This window comes from Toxorhynchites rutilus, chromosome 3 (genome assembly GCF_029784135.1).
Source record: "Toxorhynchites rutilus septentrionalis strain SRP chromosome 3, ASM2978413v1, whole genome shotgun sequence".
NCBI lineage: Eukaryota > Metazoa > Arthropoda > Insecta > Diptera > Culicidae > Toxorhynchites > Toxorhynchites rutilus.
Genome location: NC_073746.1, coordinates 204,504,528 through 204,513,481, shown reverse-complemented (window position 1 = coordinate 204,513,481; position 8,954 = coordinate 204,504,528). Strand labels below are relative to the sequence as shown.

At 40.3% G+C, this 8,954-nt stretch overlaps 1 long non-coding RNA gene across 1 annotated transcript; it reads left to right on the top strand.

Annotated features, from left to right (window-relative positions):
- Positions 1–2,567: 2,567 nt before the first annotated feature.
- LOC129779427 (uncharacterized) lies at positions 2,568–4,076 on the top strand. The gene is made up of 3 exons (XR_008743643.1): positions 2,568–3,115; positions 3,182–3,423; positions 3,542–4,076. It is a non-coding gene; the product is annotated as an uncharacterized LOC129779427 (long non-coding RNA).
- Positions 4,077–8,954: the final 4,878 nt, after the last annotated feature.

Here is an 8,954-nt window from a genome sequence, read left to right as displayed (position 1 = left end):
GCTCCTCAAATCGTACCGACCAAAACGGGCAACCAGAGCAGCAGCGAAATAGAATGAAGCACGATTGGAAAGGAAAAAGAAAAAATGAACGAAACATTGGTCGCAGTCTCACACATGCGTAATTCTCGAGCCAGCCAATCAGCTTAAAAATCCCCGCTCCGCTGCCGTAACGATCATTCTCATTCAAACCGAACACCATATCGGTTCGCATCACAACACATCAACAAACCAACCCAAGCACCCATGTCTGGACATGGTAAAGGAGGAAAAGTGAAGGGAAAGGCAAAATCCCGCTCGAACCGTGTTGATATGGAGTTCCCCGTAAGGCCGATTACACATTATCCGGTTTCTGCCGGACCGGTTTGAAACCCAAATGGCAAATTTCGATCGGACCAACCTTTTCACGGCGCCGTGATGCAGCCGTCTACAGCGACTGCAATGTCCGGTGACCGGACAAGCATTATACGCGATGACCGTAGAATAGTGTCGACATCTGGTGGAGACATCGGTTTGGGAAAGCAAATCATTCTCTATAAGATTATCACACCTCAAGACAGTTTTAAGTTGTTTAAATTTTTAATGAAAACTTTTACTTCATATTATTTGATTGCTCAGAACCTGTGGTATTGATTCTTCCTTAACCATTTTTGTGTAGTTTTCTTGATATTTTAACTAAAACTCATCATTGTAATATACAATCATTATCAGACACAATTATTGTTCAGGAGGTTTCCCAACTTGCAAAAGAACGTATTACTTTATTACATAAAGAACACATTTCATGAGAAGAAGTTAATTTTCATTCATAGTTTTTATTTTAAGATATGTGTTTAATGCACCTGAAAATCCATTATCACTATCATTTCCCAAAAGCGGAGCACGAAACTCCATGCCATGAAAGCGAATTGACAGTTGTTTGTCATGTCTGTTAGTATAAGTACAATTCAGGCAATTTTTCGTCTAATGTAATAGTATGTGTGCACTATTGACGTTTGTTTGTTGATTTTGAAACCAGTTAATAATTTGCAAGTGATATGGATGCTGAAATTTTTATTTCACTTCTTCAACAACTACCAGTGTTGTGGAACTAATTCTGTGATGCAAGTTTCTGCTCAAAAAGAAGCAATGGTCACAGGTGCACGATGTCATCATTTAGCATATTGCCACGGACTGTGTTATTAACGGTGAGTGATGTCTTTTGACAAGCAGATCGAGTTATTTAATTGACTTTGTTACTGAACTTTTTTTGTCCATTGATTACAATGAGATCTAGCTCATAGATTCAGGGTCGTTTCGGATGTGAGGCGTTCTAAATCACGACAACTAGTTTTTAGACTAAACTAACCTTAACATTTATTGTTCACATACATTTTCTTTGTCTCCGGATCCATCCAAGCCACCACGCCACGTCTCCTGCTGCTGCTGCTGTTGCCGGTTCCCGATGTCCTGGATGACTCCTCTTCATGAACTGCCGGTATTCCGGCGGGAAAATCTCTGCTGTCACGCAATGCTGCGCGTGATGACGTAACAAGGTGTACGCTCTCTCAAATAACTCCCCAATTCTTGGGGGTAGGCCGTGGCACTTTGAAAACTGTCACACGGCTTTCCGTTCACTTGCACGAACGTTTTCTGGGATTTTTCCTCAGGAATTTCGATCCCTGCTTTCTCACTCGAGTTACACCGTTGATGCGTGATATAATCACCGGCGAATCGATTCCACAGAACGTGTGGTTCAACTACGTGTTGCCTCTTAGACTCTCGAGGGCCGAATCCTCCTCTTACACGTCATTCGACGTCCTTTTATTATCTCTCCCATTCCTATTGACCAGGCATGGCGGGAACCGGATCCTTGGCTGTGGTGAATATGGCATGGTAGCTTGGGTGACAGGTGGCAGGCTTGTGTGGCGGTTGGTTGAAGTTTTACATTATATAAATGATATTTCGAGTTTACAATTGTATTTTAGTATAAGGTATCGATTGTATTTTTACTACAAATAAAACAGAAATTCTATTTCACACGAAAAACATTAGTTTGTTTCAAGCGTTACGAGTGGTGAATACAATAATGAGCCGACTTCATACACAGTAAATACATATGTTACCGCGCACTGGTAACAAATCGCCCTGACACAGAGAAAAAAAATTGTTTACAATTTTTTTTTTTTTTAGCCTATCTCAACCTACTTACTTGGTACCAACGACGAATAAAATGAATCTCAATACAACCATTGTGTTGTCAAAATGTCTACCGGGTGCATCATATATCCCGATCGCAAATGTATGTTTTAAATTTTTCGTTTCGTTCTCTCCAGTTTCTATGTACCATCCATCCTATATCGACAGATTTATATACGACCCGCCATTGTTGTTTGACTCATATCTCACGAGATCATAAATAAACCGCGTCAAACTCAAATTTACTCGCTTCAGACGTCTCCAGCGCCACTTTTGCAGAAGGACTCCGCACTTACTCATCATGACCTTGAACTTGAAATTCTTTTCAACCGAGGAACTGTCTCTTTATGCAATCTTCTCTACCGGATTACGTCCAATTTCGGTCCTACTCGAACAAACACTGCCCAACCTCGCATACAACCACTCAACTTAAAGTCACTCAATCAACCACTTGGACGCATCCCCCTTCACCACTCAATATCGCACGTCTTTATCAGGGCCACAGTCACACTTCCATCATTCATTCCTCTTCCACCTGTTCCTACGGTATTCGGTCTAAAACGTATGTGCGTGCCTTCTAACTGTTTTGAATTTTCTCAAAACAGAAAAAGGGAAATACATTTCCTGGTTTTAATCCATCTACTTAATTATATGTCACGGATCATATAATTAATAAGAAAAATATCTTGAAATTGAGCGCATTCTGACTCCTGACTTCCACCCTGAGTGATGCGGCCAGACTGAGTTACTCCGCATCAACACTCACATATGTCACATGATAGTCACTCAGCACATTGAACTCATTGTCAATTCTAGTGGGTGATAAATTTTCAGACATGTCAATCCTCTTAGGACAGGGTAAGTAACGTGTGTTCCGCTCGTTGGAGCTCGTCGTAGCGGCTTATAGAAGTGAAAATCCAGGTAAACCATTCAATTTTCGGTAAGTTGAACAAATGCTAACATGCTACTTTCCAACAGTTGTATATAAATTTCTTTTTCTTGGCAGATCTCTGGAATAATTATCATGTGCTAAACATAACCTCAAATATGGTTAACCTGGCTTCAACAGGTTTGCTGGCCAAATCCCGATATTTTTGCCAGCGAGGTCAGATAATTCATAGGAAGAACTACCGTGCTTTTTTACGACTTTACAAGGAATGTACTGACAACCCAACTTTGCGTTATAGCCTTCTAACGCGTTGGAAAGTTTTTGATTCTTCCGGTACACCAATTGTCCTTCAGAAAAAGGTTTGGAAAAAGAACGATGGCGTAGGTTGTAACGGTTCTTAGAGCTAACGTTAGCCTTCTCAAGATTTCTATTGATAATTTCTTTTATGCCTATTAACCTTTTTTGTTTTTCTTCTAGGTCCTCTTCGATGTTTTCAGTAATACAGGGATTTCGAAAGTCAGTGCCTGATCTAGCCATTTCATGACCGTGTATGATGAAATAAGGCGATGCACCTGTCGAGGAATGACGAGTTGTGTTAAGGATGCATTCAACATCTGAAATTCTTTCATCCCAGGTTCGTTGATCATTCTTCACATATGCTCTTATAGCTGCATTAATGCTTCGATTTACACGCTCCACTGGGTTCGCTTGGGAGTGGTACTTGGAGTTAAGCCAATGTTTAACATTATTTTCCGTAAGGAACTTTTTGAATTCCTTGGAAACAAAAGTAGTGGCATTATCGCTCAATAAAATTTCTGGTGTACCATTCCTGGCGAACCAGTGGTCCCGTAAAATCGAACAGAGTGTAGTAGCTTGTATTTTACGAATTGGATGCAGTAATACCCACTTGGTAAATACATCCAAAACAACCAACAGATGTTGATTTCCATGTTTGCTCCTGGGGAGGGGACCAATGAAATCCACTGATATCATCCTCCAGGGATCAGTAGTTTGCCGTGTTTTTCCCTTTTCAGGGTTTAATGCAACGGTTGATGGTTTTATTTCTTTACAGGTTGAACAGTTTCGAATAATTTGTTTGATATACTGTGACATTCGTGGCCAGTAATATCGTAGCTTAACTTCATGCAGCGTTTTGTCGAAGCCCATGTGCAACAATGATTCATGAGTTCGTTTAACTATGTCTTCACGACATTCAGGCGAAGGAATCAGTTTCCACTGAAATTTATAATCTCCTAACGGACTCGAAGTCGAAACGTATTTGAACAATTTGTTTCCAATTGTTTTGAAGTCAAGGTAATTTTGAGGATTTCTAGAGACTTTTTCTTTAAGGGAACAGTACCATTTTGATTCAGATGAAGCCGAAATTGCAGAGACACAACGTGACAATGCGTCGGGGACGACGTTTTCAGTGCCCTTCCGATGCACTATCGTCATGTTGTAACCCTGTAAGTCCAGACTCCATCTGCTAAGACGAGATCCGATTTTACACTTGGATTTGAGGATCCATGTAATCGCAGAGTTATCTGTTACCAATTTAAAATGGTAACCCTCCAGATAACCTCTGAAGTGATGAATGGACAGTATCACTGCCAGTCCCTCTTTTTCCGTGGCGTGGTAGTTCCGCTGTGGCTTGGTCAGCTTATGGGAGAAGTATTCAATTACCTTCTCACCATTTTCATATTCCTGCGTCAAGACTGCCGCGACCGCGACGTCGCTCGCATCTGTCTGAAGCACAAACTCTCTATTGAAGTCGGGTGCTACCAGGACAGGAGGTGTTATAAGCTTCTCTTTCAGTGATTGAAACGACTTTTCGGCAGAAGGAGACCAGTTTATGGCTTTGGTTTTTCCTTTCAACATTTCTGTTAATGGTGCGCTAATTTCGCTTAACTGGGCAATAAACCGGCGATAGTAATTGGCCATGCCAAGGAATCGCCTGAGTTTAGTTACACTCTGGGGTCTTTCAAATTCCAAAACTGGTCGGATTTTTTCTGGATTTACCTTCAATCCATCGGTGGTCAAAACATATCCGAGGAAATTAAGCTCTTGTACCACAAATCTACTCTTCTTTAAATTAACGGTTAAATTGGCCGAATTCAGACGTGTTGCAACTTCTCTGAGTAAGCGTATATGATCCTCAAATGTCTCCGTTACCACGATGATGTCATCGAGGTAAACGAAGACATTTGGTTCAAGTTTTCCTTGACCCAACACGTGGTCCATCAGCCTAGCAAGAGTTGCAGCACTGTTGATCAGGCCGTATGGTAACCGTGTGAAACGAAACATACCTTTACCAGGAATACTAAAAGCGGTAAATTTTCGGCACTCTTCAGCAAGGGAAACTTGGAGAAAGGCTTCCTTCAAATCTATTGTTGATAAAAATTTAGCTTTTGGAAGACTGCTCAGTATACGTCCGGGATGCGGTAACGGATATGCATCCGGCACCGTTCGGTCGTTCAGGGGTCTCGCATCGAGACACAAACGAATTGAATTATCTGGTTTTCCCACAGCCACAATGTTGAGCGACCAATCTGAATTAGCCTCTTCAATAATCCCCATGTCCATCCACCGATCGATTTCTGCCCACACTTTTCTCAATTTGTTTGGGTTCATGGAATACGGATATTTCCGGACTGGTTTCTCGTTCTTGAACTCATCTTTTATTATTATACGGTGTTCTGTTCCGGTGGTACAATCCAATTTTCCGGAATGAATATCTTTGAATAAACGTTTAACATTCGCTATCTCCCTCAATTGACTATCATTTAGTGATACTTCGTCACACATTATTTCGTTGTCAAAATCCTCATCATCGTGTATTGTGATGCACCCTCTTACTTCCGGAGCTATTCCGAAAACAGACCAAAAGTCCATCCCACAAATGCAATTCATGGCGAGCTGTCCCACTATCAAAGTTGGTACTATTTTTGTAAGACCATTGTAAGTATATGGTATGTCTACCTGACTCACAATGTCTAGCTTTTCGCCGTTAGCTGTTCTTAAAACAGTTCCTAGCGGGACTTTACCTGTTATACCTGTTCTTAATTTTCGGAATGTTCTTGCGCTCATCAAAGTGGAGTTACTTCCACTATCCAACAGTGCCTTTATTTTTACCCCGAATATCTCTAATTCGACGAATGGTCGATTATCTGTCTTATCTGTGATGAAGATCGTACATGAATTTGACGTGTAATCATCGTCAACTGCAGGCCGGTAGTAATTAGAAAAATTAGTATTAGTTTCACAATGTCGAGAAACACGCGTGCGTTGTATCGCTCGCGCTTTTAAGCGATACAGATGTCGTTTTTTTGACAGTATGGACAACGATTCCACACGCCCCTTGAAGCCACAGATTTCACAAAAAACGCGTCCAGGTTTCGAGCAAGTTGTATGTTTATGACCTTTAGTACCACAATTATAGCATGTATCGTATGCTTGAGGATTATGATTTTTCACGAGATATTCTAAAGAGATAATCGTTCTTTCAGGAAAACTTTCAGATTGCGTTTGGGTTTCTTTACCTTTAGGTTTTGTTTGATTTATTTGTTTTCCTACTGATTGTGGATTACTATTTCCGTCTGAATCAAAACGATCGTTTGAGTAAGCGGTTTTATGCTTGTGATTTGAATTTCGTTCAACCGATTGACTTTGAGCTTGGTTTCGGTTCCAAAAATATTTCGGTTTACTGAAGTTGTTTTTACCATCGTTAGAATTCGAATTTTGATGAACTGGACGATTTGTCTGGTATTGATCGCGTGTTATGGTATTAATCTCTCGGGGGTTACCGAACACTTTGTTGAAAATTGGTACTCTTGATGCATCGAGAGTTTTCCCAATACTTAGAAGTTCTGCTAGCGTGTTAACAGATTTAAAAATCATTATCTGTTTGTAATCAGGTCTTAGATTTCGCTTGAGATGTCCCAATTTCTCCTCTGGGTTCAAAGGAACACTCAGAGCTCTGAAAAGTTTTTCCATACTTAAAAAGTATTCTTGGAAGCTCTCATTCTTATGTTGCCGCCTGGAGGCAATTTTCATTTTTAGTGTCGCATCTAATTCAGGATGTACGAAATTTGCTTTTAGTTCTCTAACCAAATGATTCCAATCAAACAGACGGTTCTCGCTTCTCATTGAAAGAAACCAATTCAAGGCTGTTCCTTTAAAAAGGTGCATAGCGGAGTTGAACAGTTCTTCTTGCGAGATTTGTTCTGAAACTGCATAGTGATAAACGCTATCGAGGAATTCATTTAACCCTAACCCTTCATCTTCGCCATCATATTTCATAATTTTCCAATCTGCGACGCGTTGTGGACGTCGATGAGTGAGTGAATCAAGTAAGACTGATCCTACCGGCTCGATATTGTTCGCGGGCACTTGCGGAATGTTCGCACACATAGGAAAATTAACTTCTCTTGTATTAGAGCAATTAGATATCACACGTGGGTTCAATATGTTTGACGTAACATGAGGGATTCCTGATGAACATCTAGGAGTATTTGAAAATGAACTGGTCTTAGTTGTAGAGTTCATCCCATGAGTGGTTACTGAACTAACAGGGACTCTAAAATTTTCGCTATAAGCTTGACTCCTGGAATGTTCTGCCGTCATTAACTCTCCTAATGTTTGGTTTGCCTTTTTAATTTCATTATTAATTTCCATCATTGTATCTGCCATCGAATTGATTCTTACCATGAAATTTGATATGGATTGAACCGATTCTAAAAGAGAATTTATTCGTGACACTTCGACTTTACGGTTCTCCTCCATTTGGATATGCATGAATCTAATCTCATGTATAACATCATTCCAGCAGGACAGATCGTTAGGTGTTCTGTTAGCTTGGGATACTGTTGTGATACAGTTTTCCGAATTCGCAATTTCTTGAGGTTCACAATTTCGGGTTGGGTCATTGACAGTGTCTGCCGGTTGAGTAGACTGAGCTGTCTCTTCGCAAATATTATCATCGTCCTCTGACTCAGTTTGCTCCTGTGTCAAACCATCAAACGTTAAATTATAATAATCTATAACTTCTTCTAATATGTTACTAATTCTTATATTTCGTTCTCCTGCCGTGTACTTCATTAACAATTGAAGCCGATTGGCAAGATGTAATAATCTTGAGCGAAAAACTAATTTGTTAGGCACACGATATCTTAAATCTTCTTTAATCAATAGTAATTTGTTTGCACATAGTTCACCATCCTCCACCGCGTCACCGTATATTTTTCTAACAATTTCTTTTGTTCCTTTCTTTTCAGCTTTCATCAGATCGCGCACACGCCTTTTTCGTTGCGTTCCTTGGATATCCCTACCATCGAATTCTTCTAGCTCGACACCTCGCGACATTAGCTCAAAGTTCAGCTCATCCTCATTCAGATGATCAATTCGAAACGTATAATACAATTGTTTAAGGGAATTCAACGTGAGCTTGGCCATCATGGAGTGTTACAAAATCGTCAACAAAAGAGCTCGATAATAGAGAAGATTGTATAAAGTACAACAATAGTCTATTGTCTGTGAACCGATGATTTCATCAGGACACACGTGCAGCCACGGAATCACGACCACTAAGGACACCAAATAAATCCAAAAGCGGAGCGAACCTGAATATTGATTATTCAATAACGAGATCAAATCGATTGATATGAGTGGAACGACAAAAGAACTTTGCAAGGATCACCACGTTCGCGAAGAAACTAAAGAGAAATTATCCGAAAAATTTTAACCATTCACAAGCTGTCGGGACTGCACTTTATTACTTTTTTTTTCCACGAACTCGAAAGAAATTCACTATATTTTCGTCGGACCCACCTCACATCCAGGAGAAAAAAAATTACGCAGTAATTTTTTTCGTAGTTTTTGTTGGGCGCCAATT